This window comes from Cyanistes caeruleus, chromosome 3 (assembly GCF_971803275.1).
Source record: "Cyanistes caeruleus chromosome 3, bCyaCae1.hap1.1, whole genome shotgun sequence".
NCBI classification, from domain to species: Eukaryota; Metazoa; Chordata; class Aves; order Passeriformes; family Paridae; genus Cyanistes; species Cyanistes caeruleus.
Window position 1 is genome coordinate 56,854,166 of NC_141703.1, and position 24,156 is coordinate 56,878,321.

The 24,156-nt window shown below is 35.3% G+C and overlaps 1 protein-coding gene across 1 annotated transcript in view; it reads left to right on the plus strand.

Annotated features, from left to right (window-relative positions):
• Nucleotides 1-9,738, plus strand: part of LOC111933400 (uncharacterized) — a 30,164-nt gene extending 20,426 nt beyond the window's left edge. The window contains exons 6-8 of the mRNA XM_086881152.1: nt 2,966-3,027; nt 3,831-3,909; nt 8,842-9,738. The gene's annotated coding sequence lies outside the window, so the exon portion shown is untranslated. The remainder of the gene's footprint in view (nt 1-2,965; nt 3,028-3,830; nt 3,910-8,841) is intronic.
• Nucleotides 9,739-24,156: the final 14,418 nt, after the last annotated feature.

Genomic DNA, 24,156 nt, shown 5'->3' on the forward strand with positions numbered 1-24,156 from the left:
ATTATAAAAATAGATTTCTGAACACCCTTTCCCTTCCAGTTTGAGAAGGTAGCTCTGAGACACACTTACCTGCCTGCATGAGGCTGGACCTCATGTAGCAGTCTGCCTTTCACATGAGTAATGCAGTGTTTAGAGCAATGCCACAACAGCTGGAGATTTGGAATAAAACCTAATTCTTCTATTCTGTAAGGCATTGCACCAAGTAGAGAGGAGCCAGATTTGCATTCTGGTGTATACTCTTGCCATCCATATTTTTTTTTATCTTATGGCACTTTACTGTAAATTGGGTGGGGAAGTCACTGCCCAGTTCCCCCTGCTATTGAGCACTTCAAGCACTGTTCTGTATTCTTCCACAGCTGTTGTATGTAAGTATAGAATTCTTGGTTGGTACCCACCTTTTGAATTCACTCCGAGCTCTCCTGAAGAAAACTTTTGATTTAAGTACGGGCTCAGTTCTTTCCTAAAGTTAGTTTGTATTAAGTTTGAATACCTACCTTAGAATGAACAGCAGTTGATTTGACTATCAATCATTTAAATAAATTTTTGAAAAACGTTAATGTGTATTTTTTCTACATTCCATTATTGTGCAGTGGGGAAAAAAACCTTTCTGTGACAATGACAAAAGTGCACAGATCCATTTTAAGCTTGGCTAACTGACACAGGAAATACTCTATAAGTAGATAGCCAGCAATTTATTCATCCACATTAGGAATGAACAAGAAAATGAAATAAAAATTCCCCTGCAGATTTAACAGAAGTTTTCAGTTTGACAGAGGGATTGAAACTGTAAGACAATAACATTGAACATAGTGATTTTCTATTGCATTTACCTCAGGTAATAGCACAGTGATATTTAAACAAGTTAGTAATTATATGAAAGATGTCAAATAAAAAACATTCGAAATTCAAATTTATATAAAACTCTGTGAGATATGTTAGAGCTTCTAACTTGTATAAGTAGGTAACACAAACCCAAAGACAATTCTTCTTCAGGATGTCATAAGAGTTGTGGCTACAACTTTGGTAAAAAATAAATTTGGTAACAAAGATGCTGGTACATCTTTGGTAAAAAATAAAGAGCTCTTAGACATAGATTTACTTAGAAATCTCTCATTACATGTCAAAGTCAGTACATAGTACATCACTTTATCTCTAGGGAGATGTTTCACCCTATATTTTTGCCAGTCTTTGTAACTATTTGTAGCTATTAAAGGGATGGATGAAGAATGCATTTTAATTTCTTATATGGGGTACATAGAAGACAGGGGAAGAATTGTGCCACAGTAGCACACCCTTGCACTTCAGGGGATGCAAGTAAGACATGTCTGAAGCTTTTCTAAAGTACCCCATCTAAAATGTTTGTACTGTAGATTGCTTGAATTAATGGTTTCACTCTACAGATTGATCCCTATTGCACTATACTGCTTCCTAATGTAGACATTCCTTCTAATCCCTAAGTCTTCCATCAAACTATTATAAAATCATTAAATTTACCAATATTGTTCATGAGCTGCTACTGAGTTTGTAAATTTTATTTTAAATTATTATTTTATAATATTTTATTAAAAATTAAATTTTATTAAAAAAATTAAAATAAGATTAAAACAATTTAAATAATTTAAAAATAAGAAATAAAAAAGGTTATATTTTATTCCTTTCCTAAGCTGTTAAATTTGTGTCTGGTACAACTAAACAGAGTATCTCAGTGATATCCAGGCAGTGGTATATCAGAGGAGTCACTTGTTTGCACATCTGAAGAGGGCTTTTTCCTCAACACAATTTCTTCTGCAGTTTGGATAATTGTCTAAAAATACTTCTGTGAATCAAAACAATGGGGATTCATGCTTTAGAAAAAAGTGTTTATGTTAGAAGGAAAAGTATTAATATCTAGAAACATAATTGATGGGAAATTTATTGGTATTCCATTGAGGACCTTGATATAAACATCATAAACAGCATTGTGAGGGATCACCACTTCAATGGAAGATTGTGATCTGAGAAAAACAGAGTATCATGGATAACTACAGTGTTGAAAGAGAATGAAAAATAGTTGTATCAAGTGCAGTGTCATTATCTTAGAGGGCAATACAGTGGGAGATAATTCAAATGCAAGAGGAAAAAAAGCCAGAACTAGCTGTAATAGTCTATCAGGAACAACACTCCCTCATGAAGCAATTACAACCCTACTATGTATCAGGTAAAATTACTTCAGTAATTCAGTTAAATAAATAGTAACATCTCCATGCAAGGACCCCTAGGTTTGAAATTTTATTTTTAATTTTTTTTAAATCCTACAATCTGCTGAAAATATTCTTATATTCTAAGACATTTTGCAGGATTATTTTTTCTGAGAAGCAGATTACTTGGAGTCTTGAGATTCTTCTTTTCTGGAAGGAGCATTTCCCATGGAAATACCAACTGAATTCCTCTATTAGGGCAAAAGAACTAGGAATATAAATATTTGATGTGTAGATTGTTGAAGACAAATAAAAACCACAGAACATGTGCTGGAGGCAAAGGGATAAGAGAACCACTGATAGAAATTATTACTATCCTCCTTTGCTTTCCATCTGCTGGCCCAAATAATTTAAAACTGTAATAAAAAGTAAACACATATGTGCTGATTCCATGTAGGAGAAAACCACCAAAAATGAACATAAATAGTGGTTAGGTCTTCTGTTGTTGTTTATGTATTCTCCCTTGCACCAGAAAACCCCTGTATGCCAACGACAAGTAAACAAAAGACAGTCAAAAATACCTGGAGTAAGAATTAATTATCGAATTAGAGCTCTCATTATTCATTTGTAAACAAAAAACTTGGAGTCAAAAAGAGCTAATGTTTGAATTTCAGTAATGAAGACACAGCCAGTGGGAGTGACATCTTCCACCTACACAGCCTTGTCAGCCTTGGTGCATCTAGAATATGCATTATTCAGAGCTCTGCAATAACATTTCTCTCCAATAGGTCTCTAGTCTGTCTAACATCAAGCCAGTATCAAGAGGTTAAGAACTACTGTCATGCATGAGGTGAGTCATTTGCTGCTGAAATCTTGAAAGTAAGACTAGTCATTAACACGTATATTTTTGGCAGCCTTAACTGTTCCTGTATCACAACCCAGAACTCCAGGAGATAAATCTCTCAGCTTATCCAGCAGAAATTTCACTGCTCCCTGCATACTCACTGTGGCATTCCTCATAAGACAGAATGAATTGTGTTTGTTCAACAGAGCAAAGCCTTCAGGCCAGCCCCAACTGTCAGTGTCTCAGAGAAATTCTTTGGAGTCATCTTGCCATGAACGTTTTATCTTTTTTAGAGGTAGGGGACTTTTCCTCTTGTGAACAAATCTTATTGTTCCCTGATTTGGAACAACAAGGTTCAAAAAGCAAATATGTTTCAAAGAGCTGCAGCCTGTAGGCAAGTGGACAAACAATAAAACCCTGTTTATTCCCACCTCAACAACTGTTAACACTAGTTGAAGTCAGGAAGATACCCTAAGTGATTTTTTAGACTGCATATTATGTTGCATGCAAATGATAGAGCATTGATACAAAACTTGGAAATAGTTTTCTCTGCTAACTTGTGAATAGATGATCATGGAGTCATAAAATCATTTGGATTAGAGGGGACCTTAAAGTTAATCTGCTTCCAACTCCCCTGCCGTGGGCAGGGACACGTTCCCCTAGACCAGATGCTCAAAGCTCCATCCAACCTGGTGTGTTACTCTTAATTAATTTGTAAAACCTGTTGCCCTTTTATGTCTCTGTCTACATTTATTTTTCATGTATTTTTTTTATTACAATTCTTTGTGGTACTTATTTTCTTCTTCCAGAATTAAAACTTCACTAAGTCTAGAGAAGGCCAGGATAAGTGAGTACTAGAAATACTGTAAAGAAATATTTTCAACCCAAGTAAGTAAATATTTTCCAGCTTTGAAATTATGTGAATGTAGATGTACTGACAATACTTTGTCAAACATGGCATGGAGTAGAAAATGTTGAAGAAAAGAAATATTTTGATTGGATGCAAGTGTTGTGATATTTAAGACATTCCACATTTTAGTTTATTTTATTTTGTTCTAAAATTGTCTAATATATTATTTCAAAAGCATTAACATAAAACTTTCATTGGAAGCTACTAATTACTCTTTTTGGATAACCACATGGGGCCTTAATTAAAAATCGTAATACATTTCAAAATGTAAATGCATATAATGAAAACACAATTCAAATTCGTTGTTTGATAATTGGATTTTATTACTTAAGCTTAAGGAAATAGATATATATTTTCTAAAAAAAAAAGCTCAGAAAGCATGATATTTCTCAATGTTGCATTTGTTCTCTGCTATCCAGCAGTGAAAACAATAATTATTATCAGTTCTTCATGTTCTTAGAGTTGGCATTGGTATTTGTTTGCATGAAGAATGCAACCATGCAAAAGCACAGTAGCACTTTAGAGGAAGAGAGGCTGCCAAAGACTCTGGTGAGGCTTGCCAAAAAAACACTCACAGTAGGGTGTCTCTACTAGCTCTCTCTGTGTATATAGGTCCTGCTCTTAAGGATAATCACCTGCTACTGAATAGAACTATTCATTGAGGCTGAGGGAGTGACTGAAACAGTCTCAAACCTTTCAAAATTGCAAAGTTGCCAACACTCTTTTTCTCAGGAGTCTCCTGATTCCTGGTTAACTGTGTCTTGGTGCCATGTTAATACTACCACCCGGCCTTGGAATTAGAGTCAGCTTGTAGCCAGGTAAAAATTGGGATAGGTTGCCATGTGCATCTTTACATCTATCTATGGAGGTATGTCCTCAGTCTTTCAATGTATCTTAAAAAAACAAACAAAAAAACTCAACCAGTCTTCAGAGAAAATTCTGTTCTGCTCATGCTGTCATCCTTCTTTATTTTACATGAGACAAGGTTAATTGAGCTGAGAATGAAAAAGGTATGGGGAACTCAGATACATGTCGCTCAGCTGAGAGTAAGTAGCTAGTTCCCCTGAATAAATTCTTGTTCTGATGTTAAAGAATTCAGATGTAACGAGTGAGATGTTGATTTTGAGAGCCCGCACACCGTGGGGGAATAGACGCCAAAGGGAATGATTTTGAAAAGTGATAAATTGCACAGGAAGACTTTTGAACTGTAGGCTGGCAGTTAAACCATTGGTCTATTAAGGAGATTTTTAAATCTTTAAGCAATTAATGCTTCCTTCTACAACAGTATGCTAAGCCTGAGACACCATCAACAATTTGGTGAGGACAGTTGCTGAAAAATGTTTGCTTTGGCTCTTGATATTAAGCCATTGTAATTAGAAAAGACCATAGAAAGTGTTCTCTGACTGTCCTTTGAGTAAGACAGAAATTATATTATTTCTCTGTGTCCGAATAGAAATGTATTGTCTATGCCATTTGGTTGTGAAGACAATAATTCTAGGAAGAAAGATCTGAAAAAAAATCATATTTAATACTTCCTGCTAAAAACTAGAAGGGAGTTAGTTACTCATAAACTTTTTATCTGTTCTGTTTCTATCTAATACCCTGCCTCTTGCTTCATGGAGGTCCTACATCTGCAGGCAGGTGGAACATCCTCTTTCCTGTGGCTGCTCTAAAATTTATGGCTAATGGTGGCTCAGGGCTGGTAGCAGGCCTTCAGCTTCTGTGAAGAACAGTTCTGAGCATTGAGCAGATGTAACAAAAAGAAATACAACATAACAGTATTTTCAGACTTTTCTGGAGAAGTAGATAGCTCACTCACTTACTATCCACTGATCAAGCCTGGACTTTATCTGGGCAATGGGCATATATCTTCAGTAGCCAGGCCTCAACAAGTATAGCCACTTTTAGCAGTAGTACACTTTAAGCCTCGCAGGAAGGCATTTTATAGATTTAGGTACTGTAAGGATTAACAAGTGCAGAAAAGAGATGACCTAGATAATGATCTGGGCTGTAGTCAAGTTTGGGCTTCTAAATCCTAATTTAGACTAACCTTAAGTGATCTCTGTATTCACTCATGTTAGGCCAAAATCTTATATTGTATCTGGCCCATAAGTTCTAGCTCTTTCTTGTTTCTAGCTTGTGATGTTAGGTACTTAAAAACTTTTTTCCTTTGAGTTTGGAACTTTTTTTTTTAATGTTTCTGCATGGAAAACATCTGTGATATATATATTTGTAGCAATCCCCTAATTCACTAGGAGCTGTTTCTCCATTCAGAGGATTACTATGTAAATATATTTGCATAAATCTAAGGAAGTTTACTTTTAAAAGGCACAGACACTTGAATTTTAGAACCATTTTTATTTGTAGTGTTGTTTCCAGCTATGATAAATAAAGGTCTGAATTGCAGCAGAAAATGTGGAAATCAAGACCCTTATCCTGCTTTGAATTCCAAGTGGGCAGGAGGTTTGCTGGTGGTTCAGTGCAGGATCAGGGCCCTAAAATCTGAACTTACAAGGGCTGACTTTTTTTTTTATTCTGCAGTGTTCAAATGGACTGCTTAAAAACCCTATAAATGCTTCATCTAGACAGCAGGGCACCATTTCAGGAACTGATTGCCCATTATAGTCCTGACAATAAAACAGGAAAATACCCCAAGGGAGAAGGAGCAGGGCCTTATGGCTTCCCCATTGAACTCAATGTGAAACTTATAATTTCCTGGCCCCACTTTGCAGAATGTGTCAGTTTTCAGTGGCCATTATGCTCCTAAGTCTCTTTCAAGGAAATCTGAAATGAAGGGACTTAATACAGTGCAAAATGACAAAAAATCATAGCATAAATCTGAATTCATAGATACTAAAGAATATATATTTTTTCTTTATATTGTCTTCCCTCTCCCCCAGAATTAATCAGCTAGAAGAAATACTATTTTGATTTACATTTTCTGTGCTAGATTGTGAAAATGTGCTTGCAGTACAGAGAAGTAAATATATCTGTTTAAAAGATCTTTAAAGATTATTTGTTTTCAGAAATATTTTTAAAGAATCTCTGAAACAATATATTCAGGGAGAACAAAACAGACATATACAGACTCATACATTCTCCTTTCATACATCACAGCCAAGAAATCAATATATATACCATGCCTCCCCACGCTGAATCTTTCCCGTGAAACTTGGAACACTTTGGTAGCAGAGAGCACCTGTCTGGATAATGTGAAGGGATAAGGGAGTATGTTAAACAAGGGCAGAGGGAATTGGGGAGGGATGCAGGAGACACAGATCTAATTGAAGCAAAACATTTTATTAATCTAGAGTGCTGTCTCCAGGCATGCCTAAAATCTAAATAATGATACTGAACTTCAAAGGCCCTATTCTCCATTCCTTGTGCACTCAGTACTCCTGTTTAAGTCAGTGGAGCTTCTAAGTGTATAAAAATGCAGAATCATACTGTGAATAAGCTGTTAAGAATCAATTAGCAATAAAATGCTGCTTAGAAGGAAAAAAAAAGACAAAATCTCAATGTCTGTTTGGTCAATTCTTTCTAATCTATTAGTAGCATGAGTAGTTTGAACATCAAGGTGTGTAATTTTGATGCTCTGGAGAGGAGACCAACCCATCTAAAAGCCTGGATTGCATTTGAGACTGTAATTTTTTTCCAAATGATTTATTCCACTAGTCTACTCTACTGCTGTTGGACAGTCAGCTTATATAGCACATCAAGGATAGTACAAAGTTGAGGAGCTTCTCAGGTGGCCTCAGGGATTTAGCTTGTGTGTTTTAAAACTCCTCTGTTTCAGCATCTTTGCATATTGAATTATGTTGATTGCACTAAGTAAACATTAATTACTTGATGGTTTCATAGTGCTTTGAAGCAGTAAGCTATTCTGAAAGTGATCATTATTAATTATAATATGCACTGTTGTTATTTTGTCCTTATTTTTTAAAAGTCAAAGAGCCATTTATCCTCTCTTCCTTAAAGTTATGCATTTAGAGAGAGCCACAGGACCCAGTTCTCCATGCGCCTAAATGACATGAGGATGTCATTTACTGAGACAGGAAACAGTGTGGGAAATACTGTTGCACCCAAAACCCAGTTGTTATATTCAGAACTCCAAATCCAAGGCATTTTTCATTTTTGCTTTCCTTTAGCAATATCATCAAAATGGACAACCTAGCTCTCTGAACAGTGGAAAAAGGATTCTTGTCTAGTTTCATGAGTAATTTTATGTGTTAGGTAGGATATAATCACTAACAATACTATGGACCACTATACTGAGCATGATGTCATACGGTCTGGAATGTCCCCTTGGTCATTTAGGGTCACCTGTCCTGGCTGTGTCCCTTCCCAACCCCCCAAACACACCCAGCCCCCTTGCCAGGGTGGCAGTACGAACTGCAGAAAAGGGCTCTGTGCAAGCCCTGCTCAGCAATAACAAAAATATCTCTGTTTTATCAACCCCATGCTCAGCACAAATCCAAACATAACCCCATACCAGCCACTGTAAGGAAGTTAAGTACTCCAGCTAAAACCAGCATACTGTCTTTCTCAATTGCATTTAAATATGAAAATTAGCATGAAAATTCTGCTATCGATTTCAGTTTTAAAATTCTTGCGACAGATTGTTTTATAACCCTTCTGTCATTAAAGAAGCTTCATTAGCCTGCAGAGGTTGGCATAATACATTACTAATAATTGGCTGCTTTTTATAAGAATATTGTTTCATGGAGAGATGGGAGTTCATCCAAATCAATAGAATTTCTGAGAAAATGTCTCTTTTAGTTAAATTGATTAAGTTTCATGATCACAACATACAGGAGGCAAAAGTATTAAGATTTATTTGCTTTGTTTTATAACTAAACCAAATTAAAGCCAAATTGCTTTCTATATGAATCAATGTGTTTGGTGTCCAGGCACAGGTGGTGGGGGCTTCAGGGACCTCTGTGAGGAGTGCCCAGGGCTGCCCCAGGCAGGACACAGCTGGATCCAGGTGGCTCCAACCCACCCACACAGGGTCTGCAGCCAAAGGGTCTGTGGCACCTTGGGGAAGACATGTTTAAGAAAGGGTAAAAACTGTTGCACAGCAGCTGTGTGAGAGAGGAGTGAGAACATGAGAGGAACAAACCTGCAGACACCCAGTTCAGTGCATAAGGAGGAAGAAGGAGCTGATACTCCCCTGCAGCCCCTGGTGAAGACCATGGTGTGGCCTGTGGAGGACCAGAGGGAAAAGAAGATCTGTATTACAACCAGTGGAGGACTCCATGCCCGAGCAGGTGGATGTGTTGTGGAGAAAGCTGAAACTGCTGGAGGGCCACACTAGAGCAGGAGGAAAGCAGGAAGAGAAAGAAGTGACACCCAGGAGGTGCTATGGCCTGACCCCATCCCTCCATTCACCACCTTCATGCACTGCTCAGCATGAGGAGGAGGTTTGTACCTGGGAATAAAGGGGTGTGGAACGGAGGGAGATTGGTTTCCTTTTGTTTCTCTGTAACTGAGTCTATCTTTAATTGGCAATAAATTAAACTTCCTCAAGTAAAATCTGTGTTGGTTGTGAAGGTAATAGGTGAATAATCTTGTCTTCATCTCAACCTATGGGATTTTTCATTTTATTTTCTCTCCCATCCTGCTGAGGAGAGGAAGTCAGAAAGTTGTTGTGTGGGCACCTGTCATCCAACCAAGGTAAACCCACAATAAAATTCAATATTTTTGTCTTAAAACACATTTGGGGATTTAAACTGATTTCTGTGATCGTATGAAAATTTTCCTTTAAATGTTGTCATAAAAAATAAAATCTAAGTTTTCCTTTTTTATTTTTTGTAATTTTTTTTCTTACTTTCCTTTTTTTTTTTTTCTTTTTCCTGAATGTCTCTTCTTCAGTATTCTCTAAACAGCTTGTTATTCAATTATTCATGTGCCTGCACTTGGGAATTTCAGTCTGGTTTCAGACCTCTGTTGCCTTCTTCACATTAGAGGGCAGAGCATCACATCTCCAATCTTCAAATTTCAATGGTCTTCCATACACCATTTAAAGAATGAAGAAAAAATAAATCTTTTCCCTTTGCTTTCAGTGACAAAAGAACAGTTATTGTTTTCACCAACCTTTCTCTTAGTGTAAAATACACTGAAAAGACGATGGAAAGTGCTTCTTTATCAGTTGCTCTTCTCTGTGAACTTTTTCTCAGGGGAGACAAGAGAACTAAAGAAACTGCTAATGCTAAATTTCTGAAAAAATTCTGTAAGCAAAACATCTAAAAATAGTACAGCAGTATTTGTTAGTGAGAAAGACAATGTAGAACTAAAACAGTCCCCTGAACTGAATATATTATTTTACAATCACAACTGACATTTCTATGATTGATGCTTTTTAGGTACAACCTGACCAAAAGTTTTTATGCAGTAATTAATACAATTTTCACATTTAAACAATCCTGTGAAGCTAATGAGTCCATTTCAATGGATGAACATATGCTTTGGTCTGTGCTGCAGCTGAAACTTACTTAATAGAAAAGACACTTTTTTATCTAAAGGTAACTTCAGCACCACTAATGTACACTTATTAATATCATACGGTAGAAAACTGGGGAGGAAGAAGTGAAAAAAAATATCATTACATTTTTAACTTCAAATAATATGTAAGAAATGCCAGCAGGGATGGGATGAAGCTAAATGCCACATATGGAACCAACCAGTGCATCCAAAACATTTTATCAATATTAGTGTTTTTATTTTGTTTTATCCTGGCTGCCTGGAGATTCCAGTAGAGAGAGAAGTTCCTGTGAGGGTAAATTGGAGAAGACTATGCTGGGAAAGAAGCTCCATCAGAGAAAAGTTGCTTGTGGTGGGTGAAATGCATAAGCAGAAACTGGTGTACTGAAAAGTTGTAGCTAAGGTCAGCCGTGGGATTTTTTTTGAAAGGTTGTTGGAGTTTTTCTTGTGCAACAGTAGGTCACCAAAATTGAGAACAAGGTTGCTGGGGTATGCTGCTGGGGGATAAAGTGGTAACAGATTTTCGTTGGAAAATTCTTGTGACAGTTTTCAGGGCCAGTAAGAATTTTAAACTTAGTTACTGCTGTTATTAAGCTTAAAGATTCACTGCAGATTAAAAAAAAAAACCCCAAAAAAATAGCGTGTAATGCAGTTTCAGTCCAATGAAGTTTTTGCTAATGTTTGCTTAATGTCTACTATCACAGTAGATGAGTTGTAGAGTAGTAACTACTTCAATTATAAGACATAATAGAATGAGACTAATAGATTTTTTAATGATTTTTTATGTTATTATTTAGATACATAAAGAAGTAATACTTCTACAGTTACTTTTTGGTCATCAGACTACATTACAATAAGAAGATAACTAATTAAAGCTGATGGTCTGTTGTTTTTGCTGTGCATTTTTCTATTAGTTTTCCTCACAGAGTTCTGGCCCAGATCTTTTTTTCACACATTACCAGTCTGAAACAAGCATCTGCTTGGAGAAAGCAAGAAGAAATTAGATATCAAAAAGGGGGAAGAATTTGAATATACCCGGTGATGCAAGGCACTAAGCGCCTTAGTCCATATTCACAATTCTTTAAATTCAAAAGCAAATCTGCTTCACAGGTTCTTTGAGTAGGTGAAGGTGTGCATACTCTGGCTACCTAGCACTGAGCACATTGACACTGAGGTCAGGGCTGAGTTTCCTTGTGATTGTTGTTCTCGTTCAGAAGTAAGAAATTTTTCATGCAAAATCTTTTAGATACTCGGTCAAGAAGAGACAGTATACCCTAGTACCTGGGTAAATTGACACTATACAGGTGTGTACAATTAGTGCTGAATATTACATGCAGACACAATGTCTGGAATTATGTGGGACTTCTTACCCCACAGCAGAATATTCTAGACATTTGGATGCAGAAACATACTCTGGCCCAAATTACTTTCTACTCTGCATTATTTGGAAAAATGAACACATCTTTTCACAAAGTGTATTAAGGAATCCTATTAGAGAATGATGCTCTATTTTTCTCACTTCTGTCTTATGAAGTCATAAAATATTCAATCTAATATTCAGTTTTTTTGGCACATCTGTTTTGAATTGCTTATGAGTTGCACAAAATTCCTGAGATGAAGAGTGCACTAAAGAACATTTATTTACTCCTTATCCCAACTCAAGCCCTGAGAGAGAGGAGCTCTGCATTTCTCTATAACATGTTGAGACAATGTACAGCCAAAGGAGAATTTCAGATCCTGGAGTCTGAGCCATTTCAATGGTTCACTCCATCAGCTGTTTGAGCAGTTTGCCCAGATTTGTTAGATTTCTTTGCTGTAGAATCTAAATACTGTTACAGATGGAGTAACAGGTTCCTTAATCTTTTCACTGCAAAGTAGTTCTTTTTTGAAAGAATTTTAATAGCTTGATATTTTCAAAGGCAAACTAGCAGCAAAAACTTGAGTTTAAATTATTGGCATTTCTACAACTGGAGGTAATGTTAAAATCAGTCGTGATAGTTGAACATGAGAATTTATGCAATAGGTTTGAAGTTCTATACATAAGCATTGTGCACTGACAAATACTATTGCTAAACAGAAACTACACACATGACATAAAGTATTCTTTAAAGGAGAGGGTTTAATTTTTTTCCTTCTGTGATACAAAACAAAAAATTACCATTAATTTAATATTTCATCAGCCTGCTTAAATGTCTTTCCCATTTATTATTAGATCTGCTATGAAAAAGAATTCTAGATGATAAAAACTTTTGTTCTGTTTTTATAAGGAATTCTTAATTTAGAACAGCATTTAATTCTAACTAATGTTGAATTAATACAAGTCTTTAAAAATTGTCTGGAATATGATGCCTTCTTTGTAAAGTTGTGTCATATCAGTGATAAATATTTGACTTCTTTTCTTGTACCTTTTATTATTTTATTTCTTTACAAGCCCCAAAAGTTATTGAAGATTTTCTGTAGCTAAAAACTACGACTAGAAGCCTCTCCTTTCCTTTGTCCAGGCACACCAACCCGCTGTATAGGAGCTTATCCCCGGATGATTTTCTGTGACTCCATAGATGATTCTGTATGACTGTCATATATGTCCTTGAGTATTCAACTACTTAATCTAGTTAGTATTAGCAATAATTAGGAGTATTTTTTATGTAATGAAGTCTTTCCCACATCCATCATGATAATATTTGAATTAATTTGTTCATCTCCCATTCTGTTTTGTATCAGCTTTTCATATTTACTGATTTGTCTCCTGATTTTATTCTTTCCACTGCTCATCAAAATATCCAACACTAAATTTCCAGTAATAGCAGTGTTTGTCTACATTTAAGTGTTCCTGTTTATTGTGTTTGTTGTAGTTACTGTTGGAAGATAATATCCATTAAAGTTCCCTTTCCAAACTTGCTAAACTTTCTTATACATTGGGAAATGTAATTTTACATGTATAACTGTTGTTAAGTGACCATACATGGATTTCCAGCAATTCAGTGAATACTAAGAAAATATGGATGTTATATAAAAGTAAATTTCTCAAAAGCAGGTTGAAAAGCAAGAATAGTTTTAAGAAAATGCTCTCTGGTAGAAAATTACTAGAAAAGTTATGTTCTTGATACAATTTATTTTCAATAGAAATTGTAGCATTATGAAACCTGTTCTTTAATGATCATTTAGGAAAAGAAGAAACTAGCTTTGAAATAATTGAAACAAAATGAAAAATAGAAAGGCTTCTGGGATACCACAGTATATTTTTTTTCAGTAACTTCTGTCATAATTTTCTTTTTAAGTCTCTTCGTTTCATATTTTATATATGTTTTCTTTAGAATCTCATTTACTTTTTATTCTATAGCTCTCTTTTTCCTTGTTTTCCAACTTACCTAAATTTAACAGAATCACAAAATCAGAGTGAACAAAAGAATTACCCTCTTCTTTCTCAGCTTAGACAGTATCTGCAGCTGGTATTATAAATGTGAAAGTGAAGCTTGTAAAGCGGAACTGGTTTTGTTCCCTGTATAAATAGCAAGTAAGCTCACCAGTGGAGTTAAAATTTTAAGAGGAAAGTACAGTTTTAAGCCAGCATCGTGCAATTGCAATAGACTTTTCAGTACCTATTATATTTTTCCCAGTATTTTAAGCCACAAATCTTGCAGCTGTTGTTATTCAAATGCAAATCCTTCAATAGAAAATTAATATGAAAGCATATAAAAGAAGCAAGTGGCCATAACTGCACAAAATTAACAGAATTCTAACTGAACACTGTTTTCCTTAAGAAGCTTTTTTTTTAGGAGACTTTCAGATTTCCAAGTCAAAAAAAAGAATAGGCCTTAGGTGTTTGTTTCACATCAGTGAAGTTTACTATGGGCAATTAATTAGAGAAACCACAATATTATCAAGAAAGATTCTAATAATAATATTTGTTGTTCACACAGAAAAATAAAGATATGTTCTAAGATATTTTGGTTGTCCCTTCTAGTTATTAACCAAAAGAAAATATCTGGTAAATCGGTATTTAAAGTAGGTTTAAGAAGACATGAAATACACATATTAATGAGGGAGTAGGATTTTTAACTTTCCTTGTTGCAGACATTTTTGTTACTAATCTACTTTGTCTTCCAGTTGATAAAAACAAGTAAGGTAAAGCAAGGAGTAAGGGTCTTGATATGAAAGAGTAACTTCAATTGCAGTTACAAACAAATTTCAATATTTTCTAGTATTTTTTTCTATAAAGCCATGTTTTCCTCTTACAGTTTCATAACTAATCAGGAAATAATTTACCAAAATTGCTGGCCATATCTACTCTCTATTAGCTTAACAATAAACAAGACATTCATTTTATTGTAATTCAGTGCTGGCACCAAAAGTAATATGAAATGAGAATATGGGATTTAATGTATTCAACTATAATGACATGTATTCCAAAATGATTAACAAGTTATGGTGATTTATTTAATTGAAAACATATTTGTATATTAATTTTACCATTTCTTCTAAATTTGAGTTCAACTTCCGTTATCTTCACATTTACCCAGTCTTTCATTTTCAAAATGTCAAACCCAAGAAGTCTTACTTGACTTAGAAACAACAGGGTTGTAATTCTATATGACTGCACACTGAAAATATTTCTATTAACACTAATGGTCAAATTCAGAAGAGTGTTTTTTAAACACTTTTTATTTGAAGCGTTTGTTAGTTGTTGACATTTTTAGTTTTCCTGATTGGTTCATAAATAAAATTAATTTTCTAATGGAGACCTAAAATTCATACTGAGATTTGAAATTTTTTTTTTTTTTCACCAGCGGCACATCCCACTGTAAAAAAAAAAAAAAAATCCTTAGTTATTTTTTCATTTTCTTCCTCCCAGTGTACCTGCATATGTCAGCAGCCTAAATGAATCAAAGGAATGTTTCATGTAGACATACAGCAGTGTTTGACCTTGAAATGGAATCTTAGATCACAACACTGCTGATGACTTGCGGATAGAAAAACAGGCATAGCATATTGAGGAGGAAAGAGGAAGTGTGAGACGAAGTACAGTGAAATGAACAGAGAATGCTCTTTGTAGTAGTCTGAACTTTGAAGAAACACTCAAGTGTTTTCTTAAATGTGTGATTATACTTAAATTTTAAATTAAAATTTAATGTATTTTCTTCCTTTTTTTGTCTATACATTCTATACATTGCTTTTTCTGATACTGTTGGAGAATGGGGCAAAAGGACTACACCTAAAGAGCTGTAGTTCCACTTAAGTCAGAAAATAAACTCCAGATTAATTCTATTTTCTAAAATTTTCATTCGTGACAGTTGATCATAAGCATAAAAACCCTCAAAATTTCTCCTATTTTAATGGACACTGCCTTTAGTCTCCCCCCTACACTTCCCTCCTCCAAGGCCTAATTTATATTTCTTACTTGTACCCAGGAGAGGACTTTTACTTTTCAGGATCTGGCCTTTCCACTATCATTTGTGCATCATATTTAGCTGAGAGTGCAAATATTATCATCCTCTAAGGTTACTTGCATTTGCATGCCCAAGTTGTATTGTAAAATGACATTTAGCAGCATTTACTTTCTTGGCTGCCATTTCTTCATCTTGCATAATACATTTTTCTTACATCACAAGATGAGGCTCAGGAAAATTGTAAAGTTGGAGTACACCTGTGGGATGACAGTGTGATAGACAGCTGTGAAATAAATGCAGACTTGTGGTGAGCAGGTTCAGCTGCAACTCCTTAAAATGGCATTTTATAATATGGGAAGCTTAAATGGTAGACTGTTGAACAACAACAGGAAAACATTACATCATGCAAAACTGTAGTACAAGGGGAAAAATGACAACAGTGTACAAAGCTGCAGCTGATCCTACTTGCCATATGGTATGTCACTCACTGTAATAACACTTACATTCCCTCCATAAGTGCCCTTAAATATCAAGGAGTGAATAAGGCATTATGCAAATTGCAAAAGGGATTTATAATCATATATGTTATGAACTTTGTACTTTCAGGAATTATTTTTCTCTTACATTAACAGAATACTCTTTAAAAATGTGTATATCTTGGAAAATTCCCACAACTAAATAATTTAAAATTTGCCTGTGCAAATGGTTAGAAGCAAGGCTTCCTTAGTCAATATAAAATAAAAAAAACCTCCCAAACTATGAACCCATGAGCAAATAGCTGCTATAATTTCTCTCCCTCTCTCCTTTCAAGATCCTGTGATTTTCACACAAATACATTTTCTATATGTTTAAGTACATTTTTGAGAGTATTCTCTTCTTAGAGATCCTGATGAGAGACCAGATAAGTTGTTTGAAGAATGATAATTTAGTCTTTATCTCTGATGTATGGTAAACTGTTCAGCTGTTCATTATTTCTCACAATGCGAAATCTAGAGAGCCTTCAATGCAAGTTTCATACAGCAGTTTTGGAATAAACAAAGGAAGTACTTTGTCATATCATGCCTGTAATTAAATTGTGGAACTCATTGCTGCAAGATGTTTCAGGAGCCAACAGTGTAATTAGAATCTTAAAATGACTGTGGTCAGCCCCATTTTCTCTATTGAACACAGAAGTCTGGAGCCTTCATCTCAGGTAGTCCCTCGGGCTCTTACTGGTGCAAGTGCATGCCAGGAGAAAGGACACTCCAAGGCATGCTGATCCCTCATACTCCTGACTGTTGAAGAAAGGATGTTGGACCTGGTGAATCCTTGTCCTGATATGATCTGCTGATTTATGGTAGCTACATTGGACTGAATTCAGGTCCAGCATTGTGTTAATTATTTCCTGTGTCTTTCACTGGATACCAGAAGAAGGGAAAATGAGAAGAGAAAAAAAAAACAACATTTACCTGATTTTTTTTCTGTCCCTGAAAAAATATGAAACTAAGTTGAGTGTGAGGCAAATATAAATCATGAGTTTTCTTATTTTTTTAAAGAATGGGTGAGTTTTTAGACATAAGCAAGTCACTTTCTATTCTAGCAGTCTATAAGGGACAAATTCAGTTCTATATTCATTATGTGAACAAAAGATTGTTTTGACATTGTTTTCTGATTTTAATATCTTCTTCATATACCCCGCACTTCTTTTGTATGCTGGAACTGACCTTGTCCTGTGGAATCGAAACAGAGATAGGAAGTTAAATATATATTTTTTACTGTTTGCAGTTCATAAGATCTTCCCTGATAGGGAAGTATTTTTCCATCAGTAACTTGGTGAAAAATCAACCCTTTTCCTAATTTTATCTGTATCTTTTCTGTGTGTACACTGTCACTTAAGCAGAAATCTTACCGGTTTATCTGTAAAATTCTTAAGTACCTTTGTGACACAGCTACTGTGGCAAATCAGTTAATATGCACCATTAAGAAAAATCCTGCAGCGACAGAGAAAAAAGCAACTTGACTATACAAGTTTCTTCTATTTCTAGATTATACAGAATAATCATTCTCTAGGTATCAATTAGGGCAGCGAAAGTGGTTTGAGGTTAGAATCTGAGATCTTATGAGGTCATACTGGATGAGATATGTTCAGCACACATGTCATCACTTCTGAGGTGGTTCCTATAGTATTATGTCTACTATATTTTCATTTCAGCTCTTTGGTAGATTTTTCATTTTTGTTTTTTTAACTTTGCAAGATAGTGGAGTATATACCATTAAAAGGTAGATCTCAGTGTAGGAAATGTCAATCCTATGCACATGAGTTGGGACATTGTTTTTTTAACTACTGACTGACAGATCAAACTCCTTATGAGACTTCTCTTGGTCAGTAAATATCCTAATTTTTCTCTTCATGCTTTTAATGTCCTTACTCACCGTGTGGCTTATGGGAACTTCACTCATTTCATCTTCTTCCCACAGCTTTTATGACCCTGAGAATTTTCTCTGATAAGTTTGTAGGATTATATTTTTCTACAAGCTATTTCCTCTGAAATGACAGGTTTCTTCTGCCAACATTTCTGTCATCACTAATAAAGGATAACATTGGAGAATGCCCTTTTCCACAGTTTAGTACAGTATCATTTGTTGCCTCTCTCTGTTCTTCCTCAGTAATACTCTGACTGAGCCAGAGCAGCTGACCTGATGGTTTCATCATCTGGGATTTCAGACCTGTCTGTTCAGTCACAGTACTTGTAGTATCTGGGGATCAGGGTCAATATCAGTCCTTGGCAGAGTTTTTACATTTCAGGGTACTATCTTGTCTGCCTGATTTACTGATAGTTTCTCAGGAGCTGACAAGAGTGAGCTTCAAGTACATATTGTTCAGCTATAGCATTGGAAGAAAATGTTAGTTGGAGAAAGCAGATTATCTAAACAGAGCCTGATGAGTCTGTGTCCCTGCTCATTGATCTTTCTTAATCCACGTTTGCTTAATTCATTCTAATCCATGACCTTTGCTCCCACTTTAGCTTTGCAGTGTCCCACATTCAGCAGCACATCAGGCCTCAGCAGAGTGTCAGTGCATTCTCCAGGAAATTGTCATCCTTGGCAAATTGTCAGAGAGAGGCGACCTGGGCAGCAGCCAGGTTAACTGGCGTTTCTTTACAGAAGATTAAAATAATAACAGTTGTAAAAGGATTATAGTTTGCTAAGATTAGAGTTCTCTCTACCCCTATGTAGGGGTGCCAGTGTTTTCTTGTGTTTAAAAAGTCATCTTTGAAATGATAAAATGAATGGCAATTGAATGGTAGAACATAGCCAATGCATCATCGATTATCTATTAAGTATCAGACACTGGCTTTGTGATAGCAGTATCATAGAAGTGAAAGCTCATAGGTTGTAACAGAAAAGTTTGTGAAGCATAAGAAAGTTGGAATCTTTGGTGACACAAAAGTATTATTTTACTGAAAAAAAAAAAGGGATGCATTACTATTTTTTTTCTATAATCCACCAGTTAACATAAAGTAGCTTTTTCATTGAGAGGTTTCTCCCATATTAGGACATAACAGTAAAATACTGTATTATAGGAAAGCTTTTCAGCTGACTTTCAGCCTTGGAAATGTAGATAAGGTTCACTCCAGAGTAGGACTGTGGATCTAAAACAAGAAAAGTTTTGTTGGGGCTTTTTGTTTGTTTGTTTGTTTTCATAAACGTGCTTTGTATTCTTTAACATCCATTTGAGATACACTCCTTGGAATCTCATTTATAAATTATATACTCTTCTGCCTGCCTTCATTTGCACAGCAGATCATATACAAAATGATGTAGCTTTGAGTCTCTCCAGTGTACTTTAAACAGGTATTAACTTATGCATCTTTAACCACACTGAACTTACTTAGAATGAGACTGGGTGAACATAATTTGAAGTGGATAATTAGAAGAAACACAGGTAGAGCCAGAACAAAGGAACAACAAATGTAGATAAAAATGTTAGACAAAATGGTTCTGAGGAGTTACATGCAGCAGCTCTGCAAGCCCTGCGGTAGTTGCACAGTAACTTGAACACATAGTACTTCACGTAGCAAATAGAAAATGACACTTGCCAGAATCTGACCTTGACAGAAACATTGGAGTAATATTTGTAGTATGATCAAACAACTTAGCTCTTTCTGCTAGTTTTTATTATGCTCTGTGTTTTCAGAAATGGAAGGAGAGGCATGTTGGAAATATATGGCATTTAGTTTTTAACCTCTTTTATCTACGTTCTTGTTTGGTCTTGGCACTACATGAATGTCCGAGCAGTTTAAAAATATGAATTTCTTTACTTTTGCAGGGAAACATTATTATTGTTGTAAGATAGAAAACACAAAACTGAGGCACAAAGAAACTGAAATTAAGTCTTTAAAAGCATTTAAGAATCTAGGAAACCAACTGGGCAGAACTGAGATGTTTCAGTCGAAGAAAATGGCAGGATGGCAGACTCGGGAGTTTTCTCCTTTCAAGATAAATTATTTTTTTTAATTTAATATCCTGTTACTACACATGCCAAGGAGAGTCACCAGATTGCTTGTGCTGGGCAGAAAGGATATGCAAGATTTACGAGTAATATTTAGGCTGGCAGAGATCACGGATGTAAATTCTTCTGCACTGTATCCTACTGGTTAAATCACCTTTCCAAGAAACAATTCCTCTGCCATGTTAGTGTAGAGGACCTTTAACCCTGTCCCTTGGAAAAGGAGTTAGGTGATGAATTTGGGGGTCCCTTACTACTAAGCCTCTTCTGTATTTTGTGCTTAAAAATAGAAACATCATGAGACCTAAAGAAAAGTGAGAAGAAATTTGGGCATGCACTGGACATACATTCTTATTTCTACTACCACCTATTATTACCTTATTTCTATTCCCTAGGCACTGTGAGAACAAGCCTGTCTTTTAGTTTCTTATGCCTGGACTGCTCTAGCATTAAAATCTTTGAGCTCTAATGTAAAATTCATAAAAAAACCACCAAGATCGGGTTTTATAATTACTCAGGTTTATGCCCTGGCCTTTAAACTGCCATATCAGATTTCCCCTTGACTCATTTACTTCTCCCATCATTCTCATGATCTTGGCTAAATATTGGCTGTATCTCAGCAGCTGATGTGATGGGGTCCCTTTATTGTTTTGATTCCCACATGGTCTGTAATCTGAAAGGTATTTGCCTAACAGGTGGGATCTCTATTGCTTGCATAGAAGTCATAGAACGCCTTTCTTCCATTTCCTTCTTGGCTCCTGCCTCACTTAGTAACTCTGGTTTGGGATTTTTTTTGGTTGGTTGGGTGGGTTTTGTTCATTCTTTTTTTCCCCCTGAAACACCTGTCATTGCTATGAATTACAATTGGCATGGCTACCCTGAGACATAAAGAGAAGCAAGAGTGTGGGTTGTAGCACATAATCACCTCACTTAGGTGCTCAACCATCTATAGATCTTTAAAACCAAGGACTTAATTATTAGGACTGGAGTTGCATTAGGTTTTTCTGTAGTTCTTACCGCAAAACAGGCTTCTCCAGAGACACTGTCACTGGGAGTGAAAGAGTCTCCAGAGATATTCTATATTCAACCTCTTAAATCAGGTTTTAAAATTCTAAAAAGAAAAAGATCATTTCAAAGTTTATTAGACATTTGAATCTAGGTGAGTTGAATTCTACTCTTATTAAAAAAGGACTTGACCTTTTTATATTTATTGTGTATTAATTATCCTACTATTGATCCTTATAGAAGTATCTGATTCCAGTGGTTTTCTTGTAGTTCATTAGTGTTAAGAGGTAATTTGTTTCTCCTTCTCAGTTTTGGCCTTAGTGTACTGAAAACCTGTGGTTTAAAAATGTTTGTTCCCAAGTTCTCTTCTGACCTAAGCAATTCCTAAATTAAATCCAAGTGTGTTTCACTGCACACCCCAACAAATGTTTTTGTAGACTTTATAGATTAGAGGGGTTTTTCCCCCCACCCTTCCCAGTCCATTATTGTCTATCAGGCTGGGGAACTTCCTACACTCCTGTGTCCTTCATCACTGCTTCAAAATATGTGATACATGGCCACATTTTCATGCTATAAACAAAACATTCAGGTGGGACGAAACATAATTCTCTCATTATTTTTGACATGTTGATTTAAACTTCTTTCCTCAAACCTCAAATCAATAATTATTTATATACACACATACACACTGACAGATCAACAAAAATATAAATATGTGTTTAAATACACACTCCCTCTCTCTCTGTCTTTAAAAATGGACCCTTGTATAAACTATACTAGGTCCAGAAAGGATCTAAAGCCAAGAACTGCTCATGCAAATACAACTAATCTGCCCTGGAGGAGACTATTTCTGAGGCTTGCTGCCAAGCTTCCCTCCCTTGGGTGGATGCAGTTAGAAGAGCAGATCTAGTCTGACTTACTACAAATTGTACCCACAACTTTTCTATAGTACAAAATATTGCATGCCATCAGACTGTTATTTTGTTCTTCTTGTTCTGTTTCTTATTTCATGTACCTTTCTCGTCATTTTACTGTAAACTCTTTAGGGTGGGGCTTATTTTTACAAGAGGCTTGTAGACCCCCTTTCCATTACACAAGACCATGAAAACAATGCATTAGTCCCAACTAAATAATCTATAAACTGCTTTAATTAGCCAGAAGAAATATATATAATGTATTACACAATTTATTTGAGAAAAAAAGTGCTTTAAAAGATACAAAGGCTAAGAAGTTGGGTTGTTTTGTTTTTTTTTTGGGGGGGGGTTGTGTTGTTGGTTGTTTGTTTTTTCTTTAATAGTCCCAGAATAAAATTTATGTAATCCTTAATTATACACAGTCTAATTAATAATTATTTTCCTTAAAAAATCTTTATAGATATGTACATACATTGAACATGAATGCCTATAGGGCTGAAGAAAGCCAACTTCTTTATAAGGGATTTCTTTTGAGCATATTGAAACCATAATTTAAATTTTTGCATTCTTAGAACAAGAACAAATGAAGGCAAACAATGAAATTTGCAACAAAGTTAAAAATATGAGACACATCTTCTGTCTGCATATCCTTTGGAAAATATTAGCTAATTATATTTAACACAGAATGAGAACATAATTCCTGCTGTTTTGACAAGTAACAAATTGCATATTATCACCTTGTAAATAATATTATTAAAAACAGTTGTCCTTGTCTGTGGTCTCTTCTTTGTAAGAAAAAAATTAATTTGAGGCCCGTCATTCACAAGATGTGCATTAGAATATCAAAGCAGCAGTCTGAAGATACTGAAAACTGAAAATCCTATACACCCTCTGCACAGAGGGAGAAATTTGGTGTTGTAATAAGAAGATAAAAGTAAAGGTTTGTGAAGTCTATGGTAGCAGCATGATCCCTTGTGATAATCAGATTTTCAGTCATGATTAATTTGACTCATTTATTCAACTAATAATATTATCTTGACTATAATCTAGGCATAATATTGGTTTCCATTGAGAAATATAAATTGTACATTATTAAGCATTTTTAATTTTTATTCGTTTACTAATTAAACTGTATTGCTCATCTTTTTTATTCTTAAAAAATTCCATGGAGAGATTAATTTTAATTCTTCATGTTTAAACACATCATCTTTCATCCAAAGATCCAAAGGTGCTTCACAGTACAAAAACTAATTTGTACTCTATGAATGATCTCACAGCAGTCCAGTGAGATATATTACTAGCTGTTATTTTTTTAAGGCTGTTTTTCAAAATAAAATGTTCACATCCTTCAGCAGGATATAATAACACGAGCATCTACATGTTTGCAGAGTTCTTTTCAAGTCAAGGGACAGCACTTGCTGGTATCACAAAGATTCGATCCATGCAGTAACTTTACTGAAAGTTAATAACATTAAAAGTAGGAAGGTTTTTTCCTGTTAACTTCAAAGGGGTCAGGTTTTCATTTAATAACAGATAATGGTAGGAGTGTCAGAGACAGATGTAGAAAGGGAACAGCCAAAATCATCAGGTATTCTACCAGTGAGATGCAGAACACACAGAAGTTTGATATGTAGGTTTAGTTGTTTCCCAATTGCATTCTTAATGTTTGATTTATGTTAAAAAAAAAATGTGTGTAAGAGCGTTGCTTCCTTCAAATTTGAAGCCGGACCAAATGCTGGTTCAGTTTAGATCCTTAAAGTTAAGAAGCAACACAGCAGTAAGAACCTACTTTCATGAGGATGATGCAGTGGAGACCTCTGTTGATTACATGTCATTGTTGTAACCACACCTCAGAACTGATGAGTAGTCAATGAATCATGACAGCAAGTGTGACTACAGGAAGTTAATAGACTGCTACCATACATGGCATTTATCTTTTTATGTTCA